Consider the following 27,636-nt stretch of genomic DNA (forward strand, 5'->3'; position numbering starts at 1 on the left):
ACTTTATGTGTTTAATCCTTCATTCACTCAAATAAATAAATAAGTAAATAAAATAGAGGGAGAGAGAGAGAGAGAGAGAGAGAGAGAGAGAGAGAATTAGTTCTAATGACTATAAAGGGAAAATAAAAAAGACAATGCCCACTTTATTACTTTATTATGAAGCTTATATCTGAGAACTGCAGACTTGGCACAAATGAGTGTATCCAACAAAATCCACCCCACCCCCCACACACTAAGAAACCAAAATCTAGCAGGGTTTTTTTCTATTCAAGGTTGCATCCCTTGACCAACAGTGTCCTTAATGAGAAAGTTCAATGTTGCCAAAAGTATTTACTGTTTGTTCTAGACAAAATGTGTAGGCCCCTGACCTCTCTCTTCTTAGAACACTGACTTTAGAAAACTTGCAATAGCAAATCCTTTTTCTACCCCTTTGAGAATTAAATGTTTTACAACCCAGAAATGTCTTTCTCAAGGACCTATGAACTATCCCTTTGAAATGTAATCATCAAAATGTGCTTCAGTACTCTTCCTTTAGCCCATTCTAGCATTTTTAAAGCCTTCCACCTTTTAGGAGCTTCTCTTCCCATTAGAGTAGTCCAAATAAAACCTGTCTAGGTGCCTTTGATAAATGCCCAGCACTGTTTCTCTTGGACAGTTTCTTGGAGTTGTCACTCAGATCTGGATAGGAACCATCATCGGACTATGGGACACAACTGAGCCTCTCAGCATTCTCCAAGACCTTTGTTTGCTTGCTTATTTGTGTATCCAGTGGTGAGTCTGGCTCCTGACCTAGTGTCCCAGATATATACCTGATGAATTAACATGAGGACAGATTGATTTGATTCTTAAGTTGATGAATACACTCTAGAATCTGGTTGAGAGGGCCAGGCTTACCTGTTTGTAAGGTACAGAGACTGAGTTAGAGTCCCAGGCTTCTCTGTTTGCAAAATATTCAATAAGAACACGGGAACTTCTTAGGCCTCTAGAACTTTCCCTTCTTAACTTCATTCATACTATGTGCTTTACCATGATAGCCCTAATTCTACCCACTTTCTTTCTTGCTGGCAAAACTTTAGTAAAAACCCTCTTGAGCTGAAATAGCTTCTCTCAGGCTACTGAGGTTTCTCCAAATTAGTCTATTTGAGAGGACGGAACCCCTAGAGCAAAAGGGAACAAAACTCTTAGATACTCAGTGGTCTGCTTACTTTGACAAGAATGAAGAAGCTAAAGAGAGAGAGAGAGAGAGAGAGAGAGGGAGAGAGAAACTAGAGAACTCAAACCCTCCTTCAAATTTTCAAGGCTCTTAAATGATATCATTTAAAAAATCTGACTCAACAAGTGCCCTAGAGCCCCTGCAGTAACTTCACATTCTTCTCCTAGCTTTCCCCTGCTTCTTTTCTCTCAGAGTGTTCTCCACCAGCAGTACCTCCAGCTCTTCAACCCTCTGTAAGCATCAAGTTCACCAGGGTCTCCATCATCTGCAGATGAAACCCAGGATGCAGTCCATACCTGCTCTCAAGTAAGACCAAAGTTTAGAGAACTTGAAAAATGTATCCCACAGCATGCTCCAGAATTGTGGGTTCCCACTGATTTCAACACTTGCTAAAACTGTAAGGAAGAGGGACACTGAACCCAGGACTGCCTGGTCCTCAGAGTAGAGGGAAAATTTGAAGTTCCCACCACCTTATATGAAAATTACTGGTCCCCTCCAAGGATAGAAATGCCCAATTCTTTCAACTGCCACTAAACTCACAGGGGAAATGTCTCTAGAAGTTGAAGGGCACTTCACCACATTTCTCATCAACACTGGAGCATTACATTCTCCTTTCCCACCACCGTATTTCCTGCCTCCTTTCCCTGGAGTCACAAAACTACCAGTGAGGGATTTTGATAATTCACCTCCTGATCTGCCTCTTCCTCAGCTTTTTACGATTTCTACAGAATCTGTTAAAGATCAGCACAACTTCCTTTTTAGTTAAACTACCACAATAATTCTATCAAGAGGGATGCCAGGGTGCTCAGTGGTTGAGCATCTGCCTTCAGCTCAGGGTGTGATCCTGGAGTTCTGGGATCAAGTCCCACATCAGGCTTCCTGTGGGGAGTCTGCTTCTCCCTCTGCCAGTGTCTCTGCCTCTCTATGTCTCTCATGAAAAAAAATACAAAATCTTAAAAAAAATAAATAAATAACTCTATCAAGAAAGGATCTTCTCATGAATTGGGATATCAAAATTCATTATACTCCATGAAGGAGTCCTTGTATAGATCCCCAACTCCTCCCATTTATGCTTGTGTACCTTTATCTTACCTTCCCAAGCTCCTCTTACCATTCACCCTAGTATTCATACAACTAAGGACTTAAGTCAATAATTAGACAAAATTATTTCTTTGTGGCCAAAAAAATCTCTGATTAGGTACATACTTCTAATATGTACCCACTCTAACCTGCATGTCTTCTAAATGGCTAGAAAGTTTTCCCTGCTGAAACACCTCAGCAACATCAGTTGCCAAATGTCTACTATGTCTACTGACAGAGGGTCACATTTTACTGGCAAAATTACACAGCAAGAGGCACCTGGCTCCAGTCAGTTAAATGTCTGCCTTTGGCTCAGGTCATGATCCCAGGGCCCTGGGATCGAGTCCTCTGTTGGACTCCCTGCTCAGCGGGGAGTCTGCTTCTCCCTCTCCTTCTGCCCCTCCACCCCTGCTCATGTTCTCTCTCTCATTCTTCTCTCTCTCTGAAATAAATTAATAAAGTCTTTTTAAAAAATATTATTAAATTAAAATCCTCACTCCTACCTCCTCAGTGATGGCCTTCTTTTTGAATCATTGTAGGAAGATCCATGAGAATGCTCTAGTCGTCCTCACTAACAGAGGATGCCAATCTAACTAACTTGGAGAGAGATGGGCAGAGATTAACTTAATGTACACAGTTCTATAATCAACAAGAAGTCAAGGACACCTTTCTCCTCAGACACTCTGGTCAGTCCTTACATGATTACAAAGAGATCTGGTATTCTGGAAATATCACCTCTGGAAAACTAACCTTGAATCCAAATGAAAAAGGTCCTCACACTGGGGATTCACAGTCCCCCCCTCCAGCTCTAAAATTGGTATCCCCTTAATAATTGCCCCACTTATGATTTTAGATGTGGCTCTGGCAAGTAACATAAACACCAACCAGATAGGTCTCCTCTTTCGAATGATAGTAAACTTAATGACTCTCAAGGCTCAAACCATGCATGGCCTCTTTAAATAAAAAAATGTGGTGTTTTACTAGCAATCAGTTTAATGAATATAGTTGCCCTGTGGGACTCAGTAAATTGTCCGTGTCCCTATGGCAAGGTGAAATCTATTTTCCTGAGACTGGATTTGTTGTAAGGGCCAACCTCCCTTTATAGACACCATTTTCCTTTAATGTCCCTGTGATGTCAATATTATTTATCTGATATAGGATACACCAAAAAACAAACAAACAAGCAAACGAAAAATTTGGCTAAATGGGACCAAAATACTCAATCAGGAAATAACAGCATGACCTTTTCTTTGGAGTCTACTACCAATTAGCCCTTTGAGAGTCTGTTACAACCACTAGAGGTAGCAACCGAGGCTATTGTGCTCTTAAGGGATATTATTTTATACGCAGTCATAAAGCATACTAAGTACTGTCAACCCCCTTGACTGACCCCTGTTTCGTGGCTTATACTGTCCCTCAGGTGGCTGTCTAAAACAAACTTCTCAAAGTGAACATTAGAAACACGAAATATCTTGGAAACTCTGTTCCTTAAACTCCTGAACAAACCATTACTACAGCAGCCTTAAACAGGTCTTTGAGAAAGTCATGGACTCAAGCTAAACTTTCAAGGAACTCTGTTTTCAGTATCTTACTCATCATCATTTCAGCCTTCTTCTATACTGGAAGATATACTACAAGACTACAAATGGTGTTAGAAAAGTTAGCCTAGCATTGGAACAATCTATCTCTAACTTAGGACAACCTATTTTCATTAAACTATAAAATATTTGAGCTTCACAAAATGACTTTATAAAACAAGCCTGTTTTAGTCTATATCCTGGCATCTGAAGATGTCTATGCACTGGTGGGTTCCCAAAGCTGTGCATTTGTAAACAATAGTTACAAAAAAAGTTTGTTAAGAAATAGTCATAGCAGAGATGAATGTGTCAGAAACAGTCAACAGAATTTACACCCCTCCAGAAAAGAACCAGCTTGACTCTTTTTAAGTGGTTTCCTTCACTTATTGGATGGCTTAGGGGACTCCTTCAGGGATCTGGATTCTTTACATTATTCCCAATAATCATCCTTTTGTCTCTTGAATGTATCATTGTCTCTATGAAACAGTTGTGTCACTGTGACACAATCAGTGACACAAGATTGCTTCATCTGGCAATGTGACCTCTCCTGAATTGCACCATGGTTGGAAGCGAAGGTTGGACTCTTTCAAAATCCTTGACATGATAATTAGTAATTGTTCTGAAAATAAGAGATCCACTTTCTCCCCTGAACAAAAATGAAGTGAGAACTGCAAAATTTGGCCCAAATGACTCCATCCAACACCCCATTCACATTCTCATGTGTGAGCTTGCACACACACACACACACACACACACACAGATTTGGTCAAACTTTAGCATGAATACTATCAGCACAAGGCCTTCTGCTGAGGATGAACCCAGCTTCCTTAAAATACAGATCTGAGAAAGTACAATACTTCCATAAGAATTTAATATTTGTTTCAACCAAAAACCTGACTATTGACCTCTGACTTCCCTTTCCATGGAGCATTTACTTTTGAAAATTTGCAGTTATAAATTCTTTTTCTGTTCCATCAAGATGTAAATCTTTTACAACCCCCAAAATACCTTCTTTTTCAAAGACCTAGGAGTCATCCCCTTGAAATGAAATCATCAAGAACAGAACCCCTGTCCCTGTCTCTGTGAGAGAGTAGGAGGCTAAATTCAATAAACCATGATTAGCAAACACAGATGGCCTAATCACATTGACCAATCCCTCCCTCCTATCCCACTCACTCCCCCCTCCTAAATCGTTTAGGACTTTTCCTTTAGCACATCCAGCATTTAAAAAGCCTCCTGTCTCTCTCTATCCCTCTTTGATACATCTCAGTGTGGTAAACAGACATTAACCAAATAAACAGACACATAATGCAATGAATGAAAGTAGTTTTTAATGCTGCTCCTGAAAATAATAAAGTGCTATAGGAGAGAGGAAAAACAGTACTTTTTTGGTGATGCGCTAGTTTAAACACTAAGAATGAGAAAAAAATCATATAAAGAATATTGTAGGAGCATCAAGACAAACTGAAAAATATAAGGAGTAATGAAGAAGACTGGGTGTAATAGGAATGACAGATGATGATATGCCTTGAATATAAACAGAAAAGAAGAATAGTGAAGCTGAACATGGTGAAAAGCACATCATACTCCACCTTCTTAGTCACTGAAAGAATTTCTATTTTATTACAAATATTTGAGAAATCACTGAAGGCAAGAAATGTTTTAGAAATCACTGAAGGCAAGAAATGAATAGAGAATAAATCATTTTATTTTCCTTTTTTTCACTGTAGGCCCCATGTGCAAAATAGTTTGGAAGAGAGAAAATATGTTAGTAAAAAAGAGCTATTAGGTTAGCGGGGCTGTCTAGGTGAGAAGAAAGGTGGTAGGTAAGAATAGTTGGCTGTGAAATATAGCTTTTGGCCAAGAATCATTGCTTGAGTATTGGGGATCAGATAAAGACAATATGTAAGAGATCTCTAAAGTTTCTGACTTCAATAACTGGGGAGATTGTTATTCCAGTTCTTGAGACTTGGCAAAAAAATTAGTCTTTAAAGGACAAAAAATTAAAGATTGCAATTTTGGCTTGGATAAGTTTAGAAGTCTATGAGCTATCCAAGTGGAAATATCAAAAGCTCAGTGAGAATATCTTGGCTGAAGCTATACATGTGAAAGTGGATGGTATTTAAGTGAATGGGATAACTCTCAAGTGATGACAGAGGGGAAAAAATATACAGAAGACAGTACCTATGATCTGAGAATCTGCATTATTTAGAAAAAAGAGATGTCTAAGAATGGTGGTCAGTGAGGCATGAGGGATGGCTGAAGAGGAAACTACCAGAAAAACCCTGAGTAGATTTCTAAAAGTGAGGGAATGGTCAATTCTGTCAAATGCTACTAACTACTCAAATACAACAAAAAAATTTAAAAAAACAGCAACCTTGGATTTGATCAAAGTAGAAATAATAACTTTGACAAAAGTAATTTCAGTGGAGTTGTAGAATCTCCATTTGGAGAACTGGGGAGTGGGTTGTAGCAATATGTCAGTTCAGACTATTAAAACCTAAAAACTTACAGTACAATACTGGGAATACTAGCTAATTGTCACTTTTAAAAATCATACACAAATCATGACTGCAGCAAGGAAAAAAAATACCAGAAAAAAAGAAAATGAAACTGAATACTTAAGATTAGTTCAAAAGCTAATGGTATAATGGGGAGATAAGTAAAGAGAGAAAAGTTAGCATTTTAGTAACTAAAGGGTTACTAAGTGTTATATTGAAACAAACCTGCCAGGGGCACCTGGATGGCTTAGTGGTTGAAGGGTCTGCCTTTGGCTCAGGTCCTGATCCCAGGGTCCTGGGATGGAGGCTCATCAGGCTCATCAGGCTCCCTCCAGGGAGCCTGCCTCTCCCTCTGCCTATGTCTCTGCCTCTCTCTGCACATCTCTCAAGAAAAATAAATAAATCTTAAAAAAAAAAAAAAAAAAGAAACAAACCTGCCACTTTTCTGCCTGCTTACAGAGCACTTTCTTATTCTCCAACCCCTTTTTTGTTGTGGTTTTTCTTTTTAATATTTTCATACACAGGAAAAGTTTGGGCGAATTCTGAATATTTTTTCAGAGCTCTTATTAGCTCCACTCACCTATTTATTATTTATGGCATGGAAAATGGTGATCACTTTTTAATTAACCACTCATATCTTATCTCTCCTACCAAATGGTCATAATTATGCTTTCTAAATTTCTAAAACCAAATCTGACAAGGTCTGCACTTCTTTAAAAAATCCAATAGAATACTATCATGTTCAGGTTAAAATAATAGCTTGCTAATGAGGTGGCTCCCCCCACTACCCTGCCAAGTTCAGTTCCCTTAATTACACCAGAGCATCTTATTCAGCCAAATCAATTTGCCAACATCAGAAATCACTATGTATCTCTGCTTTGGTTGCTACATTTGATATAAGGTCTTTTTAAGTTTTTCTTCACCTAGTCCCTCTGATAATCAACCTCACCTTTTCATGGTTCTTGATTAAACTCAAATTACTCCTTAAAATATTTTCTGACTGCTTTTCCCTCTTTCAGGCAGGAAATCCTTCTCTAGTCTTCCATAATGCCTTGATCTCCTTTTGTATAGTAACATTTACCACACTTTGTAATATGAAATTACCCTAGTTGACTATTATCTCCTTCAAGGTAGACCATATTCTTTTGAGCAGAGCTTAAAGTCAATAATAAATGTTAAATTAATAACTAAAAATATTCAGCATTCATTCATTATTTTCACATGTTAAACTGGTCTTAGTTGAAATCATTGTTCTGTGTTCACTTATTCTTGAGTCTATCTTTGTTTCCATTCTTAAAGTCATTTCTTATCTCTTACATGTTTTAATTCACTTCTTATAAAATATGTTACTTTGAAAACCTTTTCTTTTTTTTTTCTTTTTTTTTAATAGGGGGAGGGGTACAGGGAGAGGGAGAAGCAGACTCCCTGCTCACCAGGGAGTCGATGTGGGGCTCGATCCCAGGACCCTGAGATCATGACCTGAGCCAAAGGCAGACATCCAACCGTGCCCCAAAAACCTTTGGTTGAATTTAAAAAAAAAATCCACATTAAACAGCTTTAAACAATAATAAAAGTCACCGATAACAAAATTGCAATTCTGATAAAGAACATGCACTAGTGTTATAGTATCTAATTATTCAATATGACAAAAATTACCCTGTTTAGGGAATCTTATTGATATAAGTTGGGTCACACGTCAACTTCTGTTGGGGGCATACAATGCAACAATTGGCTTAGGTGTGGTTTCTGAACTAAGTGTTTAAGAGGGACATTGGCCTAGAATCATGAGGGGCCAATTTTCACCCTGGGCCCAGGTCACTACCAGTTCTCAGTCAATGCCTTTATTCTAAGCCAACTAAGAGAGCTTGGTGGTGTTATTGGAGAGGTAACACAATGTTCACTATACATGATTCTTCATTTAAATCTAAAATATTTAAATATATATGTTTGGATTTAAAAAAAATCGTATGGTGATGGATGGTAACTAGACATGGTGATCATTTTTGAGTTATAAAAAATATCAAATTATACATCTGACTTATACCAATTTAACTCGATAAAAAATGCATTTCTTTAAAGTGCTGCTTTTAAACAAAATTGATGCTTATCACTTCTTTTTGAGGTTATTTTTTTCCAAAAATATTTAACAGGGAAATAGAATTAAACTATACCCTTTATCATATAGATAATTAAAGATTTTATGTATTTATGTATGTATGTATGTATTTAATGTATTTATTTGAAAGAGAGTGAGCAAGAGAGGAGGAGTGGGGAGAGGGGCAAAGGGAGAGGGAGAAGCAGACTCCCCTGCTAAGCAGGGAGGCCGACTTAGGGGTTGATTCTAGGATCCTGGGATCATGACCTGAGAACAAAGGCAGATGCTTAACTGACTGAGTCACTCAGGTGCCTCCCCTCACATAGATTATTATCTTAAAATCATTTTGATATGAATGGTTAACAGTAATTAACTGACTTTAAGAAAGTATCTGCAAAATAAAGACATGCACTTGCTTTAGAATGACTGATTCTTGCAAAATGTTGATTATTTAATGCATATAAAAATACAAGTGAAACAGGTTTAATGTTTTTTTCATTTCTGATTTTTTCTCACTTAATACAATTTTTTATCCTATTTAATTTGAAGATGAAAGATTATTAAGGACTCAAAAGTCAAGCATTATAAAATAAGGATGAATTCAATAGAATATATTAAATTGGAAGATTTTTCATTCAAGATATTTTGATAATTTGTTTCTTCCAGGTAAGCTTGTTTGTATGTTAATAGCAATGGTAAGTTATTATAAAACAGTTACTTTACAAAAATAAATTTTTCCAATAAACTCACAAACAAAAAAATCAATTTGTGCTATATTTAGTGATTTATAATCTACAAAGTACATTCACAAAGTCTCTCATTTGCTTCCTATAAAAGCCCATTTAAGATAAGTTGGCAGAATTAAATATCAAATGATTTGTAGACTGCTAAGCACTGCTTCTAACAAATTCCTAGATGTCTACAATACCAGTGGAGCTTGCTGGTCAGAGTTAAGACTTACAAATGTTTTATGATAATAGCATTTTGATAAAAATCTACTTCAGGTTAAGCTCAGGAGTAATGTAAATTTACCAACTTTACTCCCTGAGTTCCTGGTTTTGTAGTAGAAACAAATTCTTATTTCACATTGATTGATGAGAAAATGGAGATTCTGAGAGATTAAATTATGTAAGATAACGATAAGAGGAAGCAGAGCTGAAACTTGAATTTAAACCATTAATTCTCCATCCAGAGTTCTTTAACATTCAGCTTTTTACCATCACATCCTTTTATGCCCCTCATTTATGTGTTTGAAGAGGATTTATTATTCTGTCACAGACAAAATCACCAGACAACTTTGGCAACACCAGGAAACATGAGTGGGCTTCTTTAATGGTAATATAGGAAAGAGCTAGAGGAAAAATAAATATCAAAGGTATGAGAAAATGAAAAGGATTATTGCAGATGGATCTAGGTAGGGGGTACAGAGCAATTAAGCCAATAGCTCCTACCTCCTCAATTATAAATTCTGCCATTAGGGAACCTCTGCTACATCAGCAGAGAACAAAACAGTGATTCCACTTCTATACAGCTTCCCTCTAAGGTAGCTTTCCACTAGCTGTGAGTTTAATGAAGGACAGGGATTTTGAGAGACTTTTACCAAGACAGTGTGAAACTACTGATTCCAGACTTGAAACAGTTAAAAGGGAACACACCCTAAGACCTATGACCAGAATAATGTTCACTATTTCTACCCCATGGGGTAGAAATTCCCATGGGGAATTCCTTGTTACCTGGAACTTCTTAATGAGAAACTGACCTTTTGTCTCAGACAAGATAAAAGATAAATGCCATTAACATGGCAGTAAGTAGAAATATGATCCTAGCTGAATATAAACATACTGGAGGAGTGAAAAGAGGTTCAAAATATAAAATTATAGATAGAAACTGGAGTAAAAAAGGTAAGGAGGGAACCCTGGGTGGCGCAGCGGGTTTAGCGCCTGCCTTTGGCCCAGGGCGCGATCCTGGAGACCCGGGATCGAATCCCACGTCGGGCTCCCGGTGCATGGAGCCTGCTTCTTCCTCTACCTATGTCTCTGCCTCTCTCTTTCTCTCTCTCTCTGTGACTATCATAAATAATAAAAAAAAAAATAAAAAAATAAATAAAAAAGGTAAGGAGAAGCAGTTATTTCCTTCTCCTGGTTGTGCATATTTGACCATAGGATTACTGGGGCAGAAGTCAAGAGGCAGCTTAGTAAGTGTCCATTGGATTTTTATGAGGGAAGATATCCCGGTATACTAAATAGGGTCATGAGTTGAGCATATATAACAATGAGAATTCCTCATCCAAATCCAATATCCAGGTCAGTTTACATACTGCCCTATGGGCCTTTAATGAAATAGATCCTGGACATTCTTTAAGAAGAAATTTGCAATTATTTTATAAGCAGCTCCCATGAATCTTTCTCCAAGCTTTCTTTAAAGAAATCTCAACTCATTCAAGATAAACTGGCAGAGGGACGCCTGGGTGGCTCAGCAGTTGAGTGCCTGCCTTCAGCCCAGGGCATGATCCTGGGATCCTGGGATCGAGTCCAATACCAGGCTTCCTGGATGGAGCCTACTTCTCCCTCTGCCTATGTCTCTACCTCTCTCTCTCCCTCTGTGTGTGTGTGTCTCTCATGAATAAATAAAATCTTTATTAAAAAAAGATAAAGTGGCAGAAATAAATACCTAATGATTTGTAGACTATTGAGCATTGTTTATAACGAATTTGTAGATCTCTATAGTATCACTGAGCTCACTGGTCACTGAGATTTACAAATGCTCATGATAATAGCATCTTAATGAACATCTACTTCATGTTAAGCTCAGGAGGGATATAAATTTACCAACTTGTTATTCCTCAAATTCCTGATTTTGTAGTAGAAACAAAATTTGTTTTGCTTCTTTGAGATCTTCACAATGGTTTCCCATCTTGTGAAGTCAATATTGTAACTGAAGAGAGAACCAATTAACACTTATGACCTTCTCCCTACCTAAATAGCAAATCAAGTAACAAATTACCATGTTCCTGGAAGATGGCACTGACTGGTGCCAGTATCCAACAAATTAGAGATGCAGGAGTGGCCAGCCTCACTTTCATTTAACTTTCTTGATTGGATTCATGGAAGATAGATAGTCCTTGGGGAAAGGGAGAGGAATTTATTAGAAGTTTAATGAGTTGGTGTCTCCAATTACATATGTTATTCCACATATAGTCTTCTTACTGGTGTAATTTAATACAGGGATTTTTTTAATCTCCTATGAAGCACAGTGACTTGGAGAATTACTTTCCTGTTCTTATAAATAAATGTTTGCTTTTACCTGACAAGAAGACCAGTATACCTTCAGAGTCATAACTCTCCAACACATCAATTCTGCAGCATTAAATCATATTCAGAATGAAGTGTCTATGAAATGTTTTTTGATCTATTGCACTGATGATTTCATGTTGGTATGTCCTAAAGTTTAAGAAGTACAAATGTCCTAAATTGCTTGCTAATATACATATGTATATAGGATATGTATTATCAGAAAATAAAAGTGTTTTTCAGTTAATTTATCAGTTGTGGTGATCTGAATAATGCTAGGATAGTTTCTCCAAGAAGAATAGTAAGTTATTGTCTCTTATATCTCTCTAAAAACATTAGCATTGATGGATCTCTAGACTTTAGAGAAAATATATATCTTATTTGGGTTTCTGCTTCAGCCTGCTGACCATGTGGACTCATAAGTTCTCTGAGTGGAGCTCATAGGAAGGGGAGTGTTACATCTCAGTTCAGGCTGAAGTATTCACAAAACTGTCATTGGCTCCTATGACCCTGCTGATGTTTGGTTTAAAGAGTGCATTGTGGTTATAAATTCTACACAAATTCTATAGAGAGCCACTGTAATTCAGAGTTTTATAGCAAAGCTATGTCTTCTGGAGCAAGTTATTGCTTTCCCTGAGAAGTAGTTTTTGACTGCTCTGTAGGCATAAACTTGATCATGAGATATCAGGAAACCAGGAAAGCCGAGTTCCCTTTCGTGAATTGAGTATAATCTGAATGATCTAATCAAATTAATTGAACATGCCTATCCACCATCTATTATTGGGTTGAGTGTTATAATCAGTTTTTGGCTGGAGGAGGTCCTGAAGGCACAAATAAGTTGCAGAAGCATGTCTGCTTCTCCACATGCCTACTTGTATCTTACTGACATTCCTCCCTCAATCTATATCTGTGGTCCTCAGGTAAGACTCCTATATTGTGTGGACTAAAGGGAGAGTGTTATACCTAGTTGACAAGTGATATTTATAGCTGCATCAACTAAGGTTGCATACACAGTGCCCCTATAAATGCAGAATATGCTACCCTTATCTTAGTTCTGAGAAATGGCAACTCTTTAACTTAGGCAGAGCATAACTTGCAATGTGTTTTTCATAATGGCTCAGACTTATCATGATATGTTAAACCAACTGGTCATGGCCTGCCCAACTATTAGATCAAGGGACTTCTGATGGTCTGTGCAGAAGAGAAATAAGGAAGTCCTGCCATTGGTTAAAATCTAAGCAATGTAAATTACTGTCCACTTTTCAGGTGAAGGCAACATTAGTAAGAACAAATATCAATCTTTATGCATTGGATCAATGGCTTGGCTAGAGATTCAGAGACTTTGAAACAGATTCAAGAAGTTAGAAAACTGTTAACAAGAAAGTTTGGTAAGATATAATGGGATAGAGTAGAGCATATAACCAGAAGTATGTGGGAATATTTACATAACATATGAAATTTCAGCCCACTTTTGCAGAAGCAAAATTAAACAAAATGATCTGTTCTCTCGATATTATACAGCCACCTCTCCCTAGTATCCCACTTGCCAAATGGGCTCATGAAAAGAAACAATAACAACAAGCACATAAGCTATGTTTGAGCTCATACAAGGACTTTACCTCAGCAAAAATGACCCAAATATCACTCTTTTGGTGCAACCTTTTAGTAGCATTGACACCAATATTTTCTTTTCTTTTTTTTTTAAGATTTTATTAATTTATTTGAGAGAGAGAGAGAAAGAGAGAGAGAGCAAGCACAAGCAGGGGGGCAGTAGAGGGAGGGAGAAAAGCAGACTCCCACAGAGCAGGGAGTCTGATGTGGGGCTTGATCTCAGGATCCTGAGATCACAACTCGAGCTGAAGGTAGATGCCCAACTGACTGAGCTCCACCCAGGTGCCCTGACCTCAATATTTCATCATACTTTATAACCTCACTGAGACTTTCAATGCAGTTTGATTACATTGGATTCTTTTCTTCATGGATGGAGGAGGAATTTATTTTGTCTTATAGAAAAACATTCTTTAAATTTATAGTTTACTTCCCTGTCATATTATCTGCCAGTATTTTTTTTTTAAGATTTATTTATTTATTTATGATAGACATAGAGAGAGAGAGAGAGGCAGAGACACAGGAGGAGGGAGAAGCAGGCTCCACGCCAGGAGTCCGACGTGGGACTGATCCCGGGTCTCCAGGATCGCGCCCTGGGCCAAAGGCAGGCGCTAAACCACTGAGCCACCCAGGGATCCCCTCTGCCAGTATTTTTATTTCTGGATTTATTGAGTGCCTTTTACAATCATGACTTCCACCAATCTGATCAAGCACCGTATCTGATCAAAAGAACTCCAGAAGTTCATGTCTGTTTCTTCTACTTTATCAGGATAAGGAGCAGCAATAATCAGATCAAAGGTAGCCCTAGACTGTGTGGTAGGGGAAAGAAAAGCAATAACTCCCTTGGACTGGAATTTTCTCAATTGCTCTTCATAGGTCTTTGGATATGAGAACATTTCTTGTTTCCTTTTCCATGAAACCTCTCATGCATCCCAGCAGATAAGAGGGGGGCAGGTGGGGGGCAGATTCTTTCCTTTCAGGAGAAGGCACTCTCCCATTGCCTCTGACCATTTATAATGAGGAAGGCCCAAAGAGTTAGAGGTAGCTGGTAAAATTATTTGAGGCTTGTTTCTAGTTTAAGCAAAAAGGAACATTTTGCTCACTTATGAATCAAACTTGCCCACCAGGGAAGAGGACCGGGAAGAGGACCAGGCAAAGTTCAAAGGTCCCTGGTTAAAATGAAGCACATTAATTTCTTGGCATGGCCCTTCCACTGGGAACTTTTGGTGATTACCAGCAGTTTGTATGGATTTAGGGATGCTCTGTCCTAACTATGTAAGTCAAACAATTTCAGTGACAGAAAATACAATTTATTGTCAAATCCACAACTCAATGTAAAGGCATACATTTTTTTTCATAAAACATTTACTAACGGTTGTTGTAAATCACAAAGATAATAAACACAACTGCAGTAGCCAAATGTATAAGCAGCCACTGGAAACGAATGAAACAAGAAAAGACAAATTAAAAGAATGTAGCATTAACCCTTCTTTTCTATCTGAACCAGATGAGATCCATTTCACCATAGAGGTCAAAACCAGTTAGGGTTTTTTGGTTGTTTATTTTTGGCTATCCTAATTCCTTAAACATTTCTCTCAAATACAACCTGAATACTATACACTTTTCAGTGTCTCCTAGCTGATTAAACAAGTACATCAAGGAATAAGAAGGTGAAAGAGAAAGAAGACAGAGCACTGATCATGAAACACTGAAAAATAAGTTTAAAAAGGAGAATGTGCTTTACAAAATGAATTTATATTGTACCAAATTGCCTGTAGGTTTTTTCAAAATAAGAACATATGTAATTTTAATTAATTTAGCACCAAGTCTATCTATCTAACCCAATTACAGAAATGCTATTAACTATTTAAATAATGAAATGTGTTTCAATCTCAAACTCCAACAGCCTATTTTATAGGTTTTCTTCTTCTGCCTTTCTTTCTCTTTTCTTCTCCCTGAAGGTGTCTTCCCCTCGCTCCTTCTGGCATGCCAGCATCGTCCCCTGTCCTTCCAAGATGCAGTTTCTTCCTGTCTGTCTATGGAGACCCATACCTTTTCTTTGCCACTGCCTTCCCTTTCTCTCTCACTCTCATACTCTTCCTCCTTCACTATTCCTCTTTCCCCCTTTCAACTACTTTTAAAAAGTTACATTATTCTCTATTTCTCAGAGGAGGAAGAGTATGAGCTATTTGGGGACAGAGTACCAAGAAAAAAACCTTTAACCTCTCCTCACCTGAAAATAATTGAAAATCTTCAGGAAATGACAGTATTTGAATTGTATTTTATATTGAGGTTTATGTTAAGGTCAGAAATCTCGGCTGAAATTTTTCTTGCTTAAGGCAGGAGAATAAAAATGCCAACCTGTCACATGTCTTTGCTTTGAATGTAATCTTAACTTACCTGCATTTGAGATATTCAAATTGCTTAATATAAGTTTCTAATTAAACTGTTCCAAGTGTGATGCATTTTTGATTGTGTAAAATCATCTCCATTTCCTGGCATTAAATGTAAAACTATTTCTGCCTGTAAGTGTCATCCCTTCTTTTTCTACAACAGAAAACATATCTGTCTATCTTCTAGGGGGCACTTTCCCTGACGTGAAACCTGGAAATGAAGGTTTTATCATTATCTACTGTGTCGTATTTAAATTCAAAAGGCTTTCCAGACAGCTATATAAAGAACATAAACTTAAAAAAAAAAAAAGGCCTAGGTCACCAACTGTATTTGAATGTTATAATTACAAGTGACAGAAAAATTTCATGTAACAGCATTCATGATGATGCCAACTTTTGTCATGTAGTGAAGGTTTAAATACCATTAAAGCATAGTATGCATACACTGCTTCATGATACTCATAGCTCCCCACAGAAAATAAAAATAAACACAAATACTAGCCTGGGCTCCATCATCAAATCCGGGTGGCAGAGGCTCCGAACTAATTCAGTGCAACATGCTTGAGCTAACCATGGTTTAAGCAAAACTAAATTTGAATAGAGACTTTTTCTACTATTACCTCTGCTACCTCTAATATAAGCTTCCACCCCCATTATCATTCCAGCACCAATAAAATACACCCAAAAATGGGAATGACCGCACAATTTCCCAAACACACAAAGAACATACCAATGCACAATATCAATATAGTTATTATCATCTTATGTGGTAAACTAACTTTACCACGTTTATTCAGTTTAATAACCTAGAGATATGGGGCAGAAAACAATGCTTTAATTATGTAAAAATATTTAATTTTTGAAATAAAGTAATTAAATGAACACAACGCATTGCCTCAGAGTATCCTTTCACAACGGTACCTAGAAGCTGTATTAATAAAGCTCAAATGTAACTTTATTCCCACATACATCAACAAAGAAAGTAAGTGTTTTCTGAAGGAACTGGAGGGAAAATATAATGCAGAATTTGGAACCAGATATTTGATTTATGATTTATCGAGTAGTTAAGTCATTTAGCTTCTGGAAGTTTTTGTTTTCTCACTTCTAAAACAGACTTAATAATTTGCAGCTTGTTGTGAGAATTAAATGTAATAGTTGTAAAGCACCAGAAAGTAACAGTACTCAAAAAATGATTCTACTTATATGATTATGAATTTATCATGATGAATACTATTGCATTAATCTGAAGAAAATTATTTGAGGTTGCTAATAAGTTGGAAAAAGGAGTTAAGTCAGTACCCAAATAAATCACGCACACAATATTCAATCAAGTTATAACTTTTATAGTATCTAGTAAAATTAATTTCAAAGCAAAGCTATAAAACTTGGAAATCATTAGATTAAGGTGAACATAACATTTTAAAGTATTAATGCATTAAAAACATGAGAAGACAAGTGTGTTGTCTTTTTGTTGTGATATGAATATTTCTTAGAAATCATTTTTTAAATCCTACTAAATGGATTGATGGAATGCTCTGGACTTACAAATGCTTTCTTTGAATCAAACTAGGATGCTGATAATATGATAAAGGCTAAAGTCTCCTGGGTCTAGCCTTGTCACAATTTGAGAATTCTGAATTAGATTCAATTTTCCTAACATAAGGAATTTAATTCATATTGCACATGTATTAAATTTGATTCTTGAACATACTCTTTTTACTCTAATTCTATAATGAGATATCCTAAGAAATACATTTCTCTATGGCTCTAATCAGTTTTTATATACAAACATATGTAATATAACTCATTAGTACCTTCTGTTTTTAACATAATTAGGCTCCTACAAAGGAAGATAAGAAAAGCTGTTAGATGTTTACTGAATTAGAAACCTATAGGACTATGGGTATAGACCAACTTTAGTGTTTCAGCTCCTGAAATGGTTCCAGCTTTCTGAGGAAAATTAGCTCTTGTAGATGCACAGGTCAAAATCAGGACAGTCTGTAGAATTTTCTTCAGGGATACAATTCTTAGTACAATAGGACTCCAGGAAATTTTTATATGATGCAATTAAGTAAAGGAATAAACAGAACATATTAAATAAATCCACTTCAACAGTTTATCTGAGCTTACCATGCATTATAAACATGGGAAATTTCAGTGAATAAAGCACTGAATAAAACATAGCTAATATTAAACAAAAAATAAAAATTAAATACAAACTTTTTTTAAGATTATTTATTTATTTATTCATGAGACACACAGAAAGAGAGAAGCATGGACATAGGCAGAGGGAGAAGCTGGTTCCATGCAGGGAACCCAATGTGGGACTCGATTCTGGGACTCCTGAGACGCTTAACTGCTGAACCACCCAGGCATCCCAAAATACAAACTTTAAAATAACATATCATGACAAGTGGTAATTAATGCTATGGAGAGGGAAAGAGAAAAAAATGACAGGAATGGGAAATAGGAAATGCTGTGTTGAAGGGTTGTAATTCTAAATATGGTGGTCATATCAAATGGAAAAAAAAGTTGTCTTTTTTCTTCCTTTCTTTCATTTATCTATTGTATAAATGCATCTCTAATAAAAGATGTTCATAAAGAATATATTAAAAATTACACCTTAATAATAAGTAGACAAAATGATATTAAAACATAGGCAGAATATTCAAACAGGGAGTATGGAAAAGATGAATTAATGGCCACTACACACACAGAAAAATACTCATCATCAGTCATTAGAAAAAGGGAAAAAATAATATCACTGCAAACACATTAGAATGGCAAACATTAAAAATATTGACAGTTTCAAGCCTTAAGAACAGTTGGAGCAACTAAAAAACCCTTATGCACTGCAAGTAGAAATGCAAAATGGTTCAATTACCTTGAAAAACATTTTGGTAGTTTCTTATAAAATTAAACACGTGCTCATCACTTGACCCAAGAGAAATGAAGACCTATTTCTATACAAAGACTTCTACACAAAATTTTGAAGTTGCTTTATATATAGTACCTCCAAACTGGAAACAATTCAAAACTAGAAACAATACAAATGTCTAATCAATGTCTTAAGCTGTTAGCTACTTGCTCCTTCGTGTGTCTTTTCCTTACCCTTCCGAAGATTGTTTCTTTCTTAAATACATCTGAAAGAAAGCATGTCTAATCCAATTAAATTTATCTTAATTTTACCAGAACATTTCAAAACAGGGTATAAGTTTTGAAAACACAATGGATTGACTGATTTGAAGTCAGTTGTGTATCCTTAGTCCATTCAGCTTGATCAGATTGGCCATATGATCCAGAATATGACAACAGTTATCTCTGAACATATTAATTCTGCTTTCATCAGCTGAGGCTGTAAAAGGTATCATTTGGTTTAGAAGTATCAGATCTAGAAATATCAGATACTGTGAATAAACTGTTTGGTACTAAATTGTGGATGGAAGGAAAAAAAAAGGATGAAAAAAAATAACTTGGATTATTACGTAGCAGATTTCCTGTCACAACTGAAATGATACGAACAACTAATGAAAAAAATAAAATTAGGTCATTCTTCCATTTGCATATACCAGAGTAAATATACTGAAATAATGAGGCTAAAATAAAGGAATAACAACATTGTGGAACTGATGCTCAGCCATCTAACACAGATATCTATTATGAAGGAATGTATGTAGGTTTGTAATTCTTAGTCATTTTATTTTATTTTATTTTATTTTATTTTATTTTATTTTTTATAATATTTTATTTATTTATTCATGAGAGACACACACACAGAGAGAGAGAGAGAGAGAGAGAGAGAGAGAGAAAGGCAGAGGGAGAAGCAGGCTCCATGCAGGGAGGCTGACGTGGGACTTGATCCCGGGACCCCAGGATCACTCCCTGGGCCGAATGCAGGTGCTAAACCACTGAACCACCCAGGGATCTCCAATTCTTAGTCATTTTAGAACATTATAATTGTTGCTGTTCATTATTACCATGATGTCATTCTAGATACTATGTCTACTGAATAATTTTAATTGATTGCATTATGATCAACATTGCTTTAAGTTTTTGAAAATCATTATGGTATATATATGACTTTTTCAAGGCATCAAAAACAAACATCAACTGAAATAATACAAAAGTATCAATATTTTATAGCAAAATTCTATGCAGCTTTTTAATGTAGATAATTATACTTCAAATAGTAGGACATTGGCATGGTAGTTAGAATAAGTTGGCATCATTACTGGGTTATAATGAAGAAGAAAGTCAATTTAAAAGGATACATACCCTGGTGCATTTATTTCTATTGTACCACCAATATTATATTTTTCTAGAATTACTCATTAGATTTTACTTATTTTTTTTCTCTATAGAGAGCCTATACAAGTGAAATGAAAGAGTCTGAGTATAGCTTATACCATGCACAAAATATCTCTGGTTATTGCCCCTATATAGCTGATGGACCATAAAGCATGATGCTTTTGAAAGGCCAAATATAAAACTGAGTTGTTAAAATGTATCACATCATTTTATAGATTAGGAAAGTGCTAAAATGATATTTCAAAGATGCCACAACAATTAAGCAAAAATGACCCCACCAATCATTTGTTAGGTTTAAAAATGCAGCCCCTCATAATTTAAATCACTCATTTGACATTTTACACAAAACTCAGGGACAGCCCTCATTTTTATGAGAAGAAGCATAACTGACTTGCACCTCCTTTCTTCCTTCAAGAAAATCTGGTGAAGGGGAATGAGTACAGTCTTAGAAGTTCAAAAAACCTAGTTTTAAATCCCTAACTGTCCAGCACTGACTAGCTATGAAACTTCGGAGGTCAATAATTTCTTTGGACATGAGCAGGAGTTGCTATAACAGTGTCAACAGGATTGACATGAGGATTTAAGATATGATGTCAGGCACATTATAAATGTTGTTCCAACACCCCCCACTCCCCTCAGGGGTCTAATAAAGGAACGGAAACATTTCAGCAGAAGCAATTGAAGACAGCAGCATGGTATACAACTCATGTGTTGGGTTTTTTGTTGCTTTTTTAAGAAACAATTATGCCAATTTTGGAATTATTGGATGTTCATTTTTAGGCACCTATAAGTAAAACTGAAGATATTCAGATATTTCTCATTAATTTGTAAAGTAAAAGAAGATGTTTAAAATGAAATAATAGTGGATATTAATAAAATTATAATTTATTTACATAAACTCTCCAATGTAATTTTTACTTGCATAGTATTTTATAATTATAAATGAATTGATAATGAGTTATATATTCCTTTTGATGCATTTTATACTATTCTCACATCTTTTCCTTTTATTTAGGTCCTGTCTTTATGCTGGGAATCATCAACTCCACATGGATGATAGATTCAATAATCTTCTATATCATATCTTTGACTTCACATCACTCCAATTTAATCTTACTTTTCACAGTCACTGTAGTAGTTCTTAGAGCTACTTTAACATACTACTACAATGTTAATGGCTTATAAATGTTTTTCTCACAGTTCTAGAGACCTTAAGTCCAAAATCAAGTTGTCAGAGCTACACTCCTCTGCAGTCTCTAGGGAAGACATCCCTTGCTCCTTCCAGCTTTTGATGCTTCCAGACATTCCCTTAATTCCAATCTCTGACTCTGTCTTCATAGAACATTATCTTTTCTCTTGTGTACCTTATAAGGATATCTGTCATTGGGTTTAGAGCCCACCTAGATAAATCAGGATGATCTCATTTGAAATCCATATATCTGAAAGGTACTTTTTCCAAATGAAGACACATTCACAGGTTCCTGGCATTAAGATATAGGTTTATATTTGGAAAGGCCACCATTCCATGCACTATAGTCATCATTTCAGTTTTCTCATCAGCCACAGTCTTTCTAATAAAAATTTAATTTTTCATGAGTTTGTTCCAGTCCTCCTCACAGGGATTCCAGTCACTTTTTCTCTGTATTCCTACAAAACTATATGATCCTTCCTTAATTTCTTTCCCAGAAAGCTAAAATCCTAAAACTTATCATATAAACTGTTTTCTTAAAGATTTCCCTATCATCATAACATTGCAAATACTTAGTAAAGCCCAAATATTGAAACAATTCAACCTCTATTTCTCTGACCTGCACACAGGATTCTCAGAAACACTGGTTTCATATGCAAACATGCAAACACACAGAGCTGCATTTTATAATCTCACGATTGTCCATGCAACTGGGCTATAGGTATGCACTGGGCACACCATTTTTATTTTTCTTGTTAGATCTCTTAATCGATACAGATTTTTAAAACTATTTTTTTCAAATATCTTATTCTAAATTTTCTTCATTCTTTTTCATCAGATGGTTATCAGCCATCTCTAAAAAAAAATCTGTTATGCTGATCCAATCACTGTTCCCCAGTTATAGTGGAATAAGCATTCTTCACCTTTTATCACAACCTGTACTTTCTATTCCATGGTATATTGGGGCCCCCAAGATCACCCCAAATTTCAGTAACTCACTAGAAGAGCTCACAAGACTCAGCATGTAGTTATATTTATGGTTATGATTTACTACAGAGGAAAGGCTACAAAGCAAACTCAGTAAAAGAAAAAGGCAAGTGGGGTACATCCAGAGGAAATCAAGAGTTCTCTCTTACTGGATTAATAAGACACCCTCAATTTCTCTGACAAGGAGTTATAACTTGTTGGAAATGCTGTCTACCAGAAAAGCTTATTAATTAGGGTCTTAGTGCCAAAGGCTTTTATTGGGGACTGGTCACATAGGCAGGCATTCTCTGCCTAGCACAAGCAAAGTCCCAGACTCCCAGAAGGGAAGTAAGTGTTCATCATAAAGCATATCATCTGTACAAATAAGTTAGGCATAATGAGCTACTCTTACCAGTTCTGGGGATGGTGGAAAATCTCCTGAAATTCACATTCCCTGATGACACCCACGGGTCTGAAGGCAGACGCTTGTCGGGATTGTAATCGCAACCTTCTCTTTGCTGTACATGTAGGCTCTGCCTAAGGCTACTAAGGAGTAGCCTTACCCTTTACATATTACTCCCTTACTTTCCTGCATTTTCCTTGTTTGTACACTTTGTTCTATTTTTGCACATTTTAATCAAACTATCTCCACACTCTCATATTTAAAAAATAAAAATAAAAATTTTCCCCACTCATGTTTCCCTTGAGCCGCCACACTATCACTATCTTCACTGTTATATATAACAATCTTGATGGAATTTTCAATCCTGTATCTTTCATTTCCCCACCTAATTCTCATTCATCTAACTACTCTCTAACTCTATCCTCAAACAGTTCACTATATGATTACTTTAACATAAATCACCAACTGAAATTCTGGGTGCTAGATAAACCCAACTTTCTTACCATTTTAATCTGTCAGCAGCAGGCAATTCTTTTGAGAATGTTTGTTTTGTGATCCCTCTGGTCACTTCTCAGGCATATTTCCTCTGCCCAACCTCTAAATGCTGCTTTGGGACAGTACTTTGCCTAAGTTTACTTTCTGCCTCATATAATTAAATGGCCATTCTTCACTGGTCATGCATAAGTTGTTCTCCCACTCATATCACATGTGGGTGAACATAATAGGTATCTGATCTAAAGTCTCTCAAGTAATAGAAATATTATTAAAAATCTATTTAAAAATTTGTGAAGGGTATGCCCTTATGTTTAAAAAAATATGTCTTAAGATCATACATTCCCCAGATTCATTAAATAACTGCCATAGGAACTGGTCTCTGTCCATTTCTGGGATCTCATCCAGTCATCTGGTTAATCAGGTTTTATGTGCCAGGCTTTGTATTAGCCACTGGCGACAGACGTTTAATTGCTTACACATATTCCTTTTCCTTTTCTCCTTACTAAAAGTTATTGTGCAATTTCTGTACCACACAATTCCAAAAGTTATCATGTGCAAAAAGGTGACCCTGGAACTGTTGTATAATCCTTTTCTTTCACCTCTCTAATTCTGCTATTGCAAATAGGATGTCTGAAAATGGAGCCATCACCTTGAAACAATCAGGCAACAAGTATAATGAATAAAGCCAACACATTAAGGATGGCAGAGCAGGGAAATGGGTGAAGCCTGTGACCATGACTGCATTGTCGAACTGAGCTCTCTACCTATAAACTTGTGGAAAAAATAACCACTCGTTTCTTTAAGCCACCATTAATTGTGAGTTGCATTATTTATACTCTTGAAGTATTATTCTTTGGTTCTTATCCCAGGTTTCCTTGTCAGGTAGGTTGAGGTGAAGAGGAGAAATCCCTTACTGACTGAGATCCATTCTCTAACAATGCCGAGCTCAGGAAAGTAACAAGCAGTTGTGATCAGAGATGCTTTGAAAATATGCACGGCATTTGATTATTCTTAGTAGAAAATGAAGCAGTCTGCTAACTGCTAATCCGCACCGCATTCAGGGACTCAAAGAATGAGTACTAATAGCCAGTATTTATTGAGCACTTACAAGTACCAGTTATATGCTAAATCCTCCACAGCCATTATTTCAATCTAATCCTGACAATCAACCATTTTGTTGTATTACCCATTATAGTTATGAAAAAACAAAGGGTTGAAATAATAGAATTAATTCATCTATTGTTTGACAGCTGTTAATTGCTGTGGTCAGAATGTGAAGTCATTTTTAAATCATAGGCTACTGGAAAATTATGTATTATCCAGTCCAAACTTTTTTTATAAATTCCAGAAAAGTACTTAGCCTTGTACTAGAGATCTCTACTGAAAATCCTGACAGACAACAAAAGAAATAAACATAACTCCAAACCTGAGCCTCCTCTTATATTAAAAATGAATTCCATACCTATACATGTATCTAAAGAAGCATTTTTTCTTTCACCCTATATTTCTGCTTACTGACTTGTCATATCCAATGAGTCATGAAGTCACATAATTTTTAAATTAATGAATAATTAATAATTAATAAAATATAAATGATTAATGAATAAAAGTATGACTGTATAAAGGGTCATGAAATCAGTTGAACAGGCCATAACCAACATTTTTAAAATAAAAGAGATTATGACAAGGTAAAAAATTAAAATCATGTAATCAGATCAATAAATGTACAAAAAGCATTTGACAGAATCTGACACCTGTTCATGATAAAAACTCTCACTAAACTAACAATAGAAGTGAACTTCCTCAACATGATAAAGATTGTCTTAAAAAATCTGAAGCTAACATCATACTTAATAGTGAGAAACTCAAATCTTCCCTACTAAGATCATGTATGAGGAAAGGCTATCTTCTCTAGAAATTCCTTTCCAACATTATACTATACTGAGAGTTTCAGCTAATTCAATAAGGCAATAAATAAATAAATAAATAAATAAATAAATAAATATATGAACCAAAGATAACATTACTTTCCATGCAGAAAATTTGAAAAAAATCTACAAAAAATTTACTATAAGAAGCAATTATATCAAGTTTGCAGAATAATATACAAAAGTTATTTGCCAACCTACATACCACCAATAAAGAAGTGGAATTTCAAGTTAAAAACACAATACCATTTATATGAACATCCTTCAAAATAAAATACTTAGGTATAAATCTGACAAAACACATATAAGATCTATAGGAGGAAAACTACAAAACTTGTCTGAATGAAATCAAAGAATTAAATGAATGAAGAGATATTTAATTTTCGCAGATAGGAAGATTCACTGTTCTTAAGACATCTGTTATTTCCAACTTGATCCATACATTCAAAGCATCTCAATCAAAATCCCAAGATGTCATTTGTGGAATCAATAAACTGATTCTAATGTTTAAATGAAAAGCAAAAAGCCCAGAATAGCCAATACAATGTTAAAGAAAAAATCAAAGTCAGAGAACTAACCCTACCCATCTTCAAGGCCTGGAACAGAGCTTTAGTAATCTAGGCAGTGGTATTAACATAAGAACAGACAAATTTGGATGCCCACATGGCTCAGTGGGTTAAGCATCTGCCTTCAGCTCAGGACATGATCCCAGAGTTTCAGGATGGATCCCCCATTGGGCTCTCTGCTCAGCAGGGGAGTCTGCTTCTCCTTCTGCCCTCACCCTGCTGTGCTCTCTCTCTCTCTCTCTCTCTCTTTCTCTCAAGTAAATACAATCTTAAAAAGAAAAGAAAAAAGAATAGATGAGTTGGTCAATGGAAAATAATAAAAAGCCAAGAAATGTATCTCCATAAATATGATTTGTGGCTTAATCTAGTTTGAAATAAAATATGTGGATGCCAATAACAAAAAGCAGAAAAAAAGTTCTACCTATAGTAAGAAATCAGGGTCCAAAATAAATGTAGATCTACTATTACTATTTTACAAAAATAGTAAAAGGATACATTTTCATCATTTATTATATTAAATTTTAAAAATCTGATTTTAATCACAAATGTTGAAAGTTTACTTATCTAAAAACCCATATTGGGGAATCTCGGTGGCTCAGTCAGTTAAGCATCTGTCTTCAGCTCAGGTCATGATCCCTTGGTCCTAATTTTGAGCCCTGCATCAGGCTCCTGCTTAGCGGGGAGCCTGCTTCTCCCTCTCCCTCTGCCACTTCCCCTACTTGTGCTCTCTATCAAATAAATAAATAAAATATTTAAAAATATATGATTTGCAATATTTGACAAAGAAACAAAGGCATGACAATGGAGTAAATATAGTCTTTTCAACAAGCAATGCTGGAACAACTAGACATCCACATACCATAAAAAAAAAAAAAGAATCTAGACATCTAGACAGAGAACCTACATACTCCCCAAAGATTAACTTAAAATAAATCACACATCTAAATGAAAACATAAAACTATAAAACTCTTAGAAGATAATATAGGACAACCATAACCTAGGATATCATGAGTATGGCAATGACTTTTAGATACAACATGAGGCACAATCCATAAAACAATTGATAAACTGGACTTAATTAAAAACTTCTAATTTACAAAATACAATATCAAGAGAATGAGAAGTCAAGCCACAGACTAGGAGAGATGTATGCAAAATATACAAAGAAATCAAAATATTCAAAGAAATCCAAAATGTACAAAGAAATCAAAACTCAGGACATCTAGGTAGCTCAGTCAATTAAGCATCGGACTCTTGATTTCAGCTCAGGTCATGATCTCAGTGTTCGGAGATCGAGCCCTGTCTGGGAATGGGCCTACTTAAGATTCTCTCTCTCCTTCTCCCTCTACTCCTTTCCCCCTTCCCCCTGCTTGCACTGTCTTTCTCTCTCTCTCTCTCTCTCTCTCTCTCTTTCAAAAGAAAGAAAGAAAGAAAGAAAGAAAGAAAGAAAGAAAGAAAGAAAGAAGTAGCAATAAATCGACCAACCTGATTAAAAAGACCTCAATAGACACTTCAAAAAAAGATATACAGATGGAAAATATAAGAAAAAAGATGCTGTATATCACAACTCATTAGGGAAATGCAAATTAAAATGAGATATCTCAACAAACCTATTAGAATGCTCAAAAATCAGGAACACTGACAATACCAAGTACTAGCAAAGAAGTGGTGGGAATGCAAATTGCACAGTCACTTTAGAAGACAGTTTGGTGGTTTCTTATAAAACTGTACATACTCTTGCCATACAATCCAGCTATTATATTCCTTGTTACCCAAAGGAGTTGAAAATTTATATCCACATAAAAACCTACACACAGATGGTTACAGTGAGCTTATTCATAATTTCTAAAACTTGGAAGCAACCACATCCTTCAGTAGGTGAATGGACAAATAAAATGTGGTACATCCCAGACAATGGCATATTATTCAGCACTTAAAAAAAAGACTATAAAGCCATGAAAAGACATGAGGAAATTTTAAACATATAACTTAAAGAGACTAATTTAAAATTATATATTTTTTA

The 27,636-nt window shown here is 35.8% G+C and overlaps 1 long non-coding RNA gene across 1 annotated transcript in view; it reads right to left on the reverse strand.

Annotated features, from left to right (window-relative positions):
- LOC144307220 (uncharacterized) overlaps positions 1-23,228 on the reverse strand; it is a 65,340-nt gene extending 42,112 nt beyond the window's left edge. The window contains exon 1 of the long non-coding RNA XR_013374152.1: positions 23,127-23,228. This is a non-coding gene — a long non-coding RNA (uncharacterized LOC144307220). The remainder of the gene's footprint in view (positions 1-23,126) is intronic.
- Between the last annotated feature and the right edge of the window lie 4,408 nt (positions 23,229-27,636).

This window comes from Canis aureus, chromosome 38, assembly GCF_053574225.1.
Source record: "Canis aureus isolate CA01 chromosome 38, VMU_Caureus_v.1.0, whole genome shotgun sequence".
NCBI lineage: Eukaryota > Metazoa > Chordata > Mammalia > Carnivora > Canidae > Canis > Canis aureus.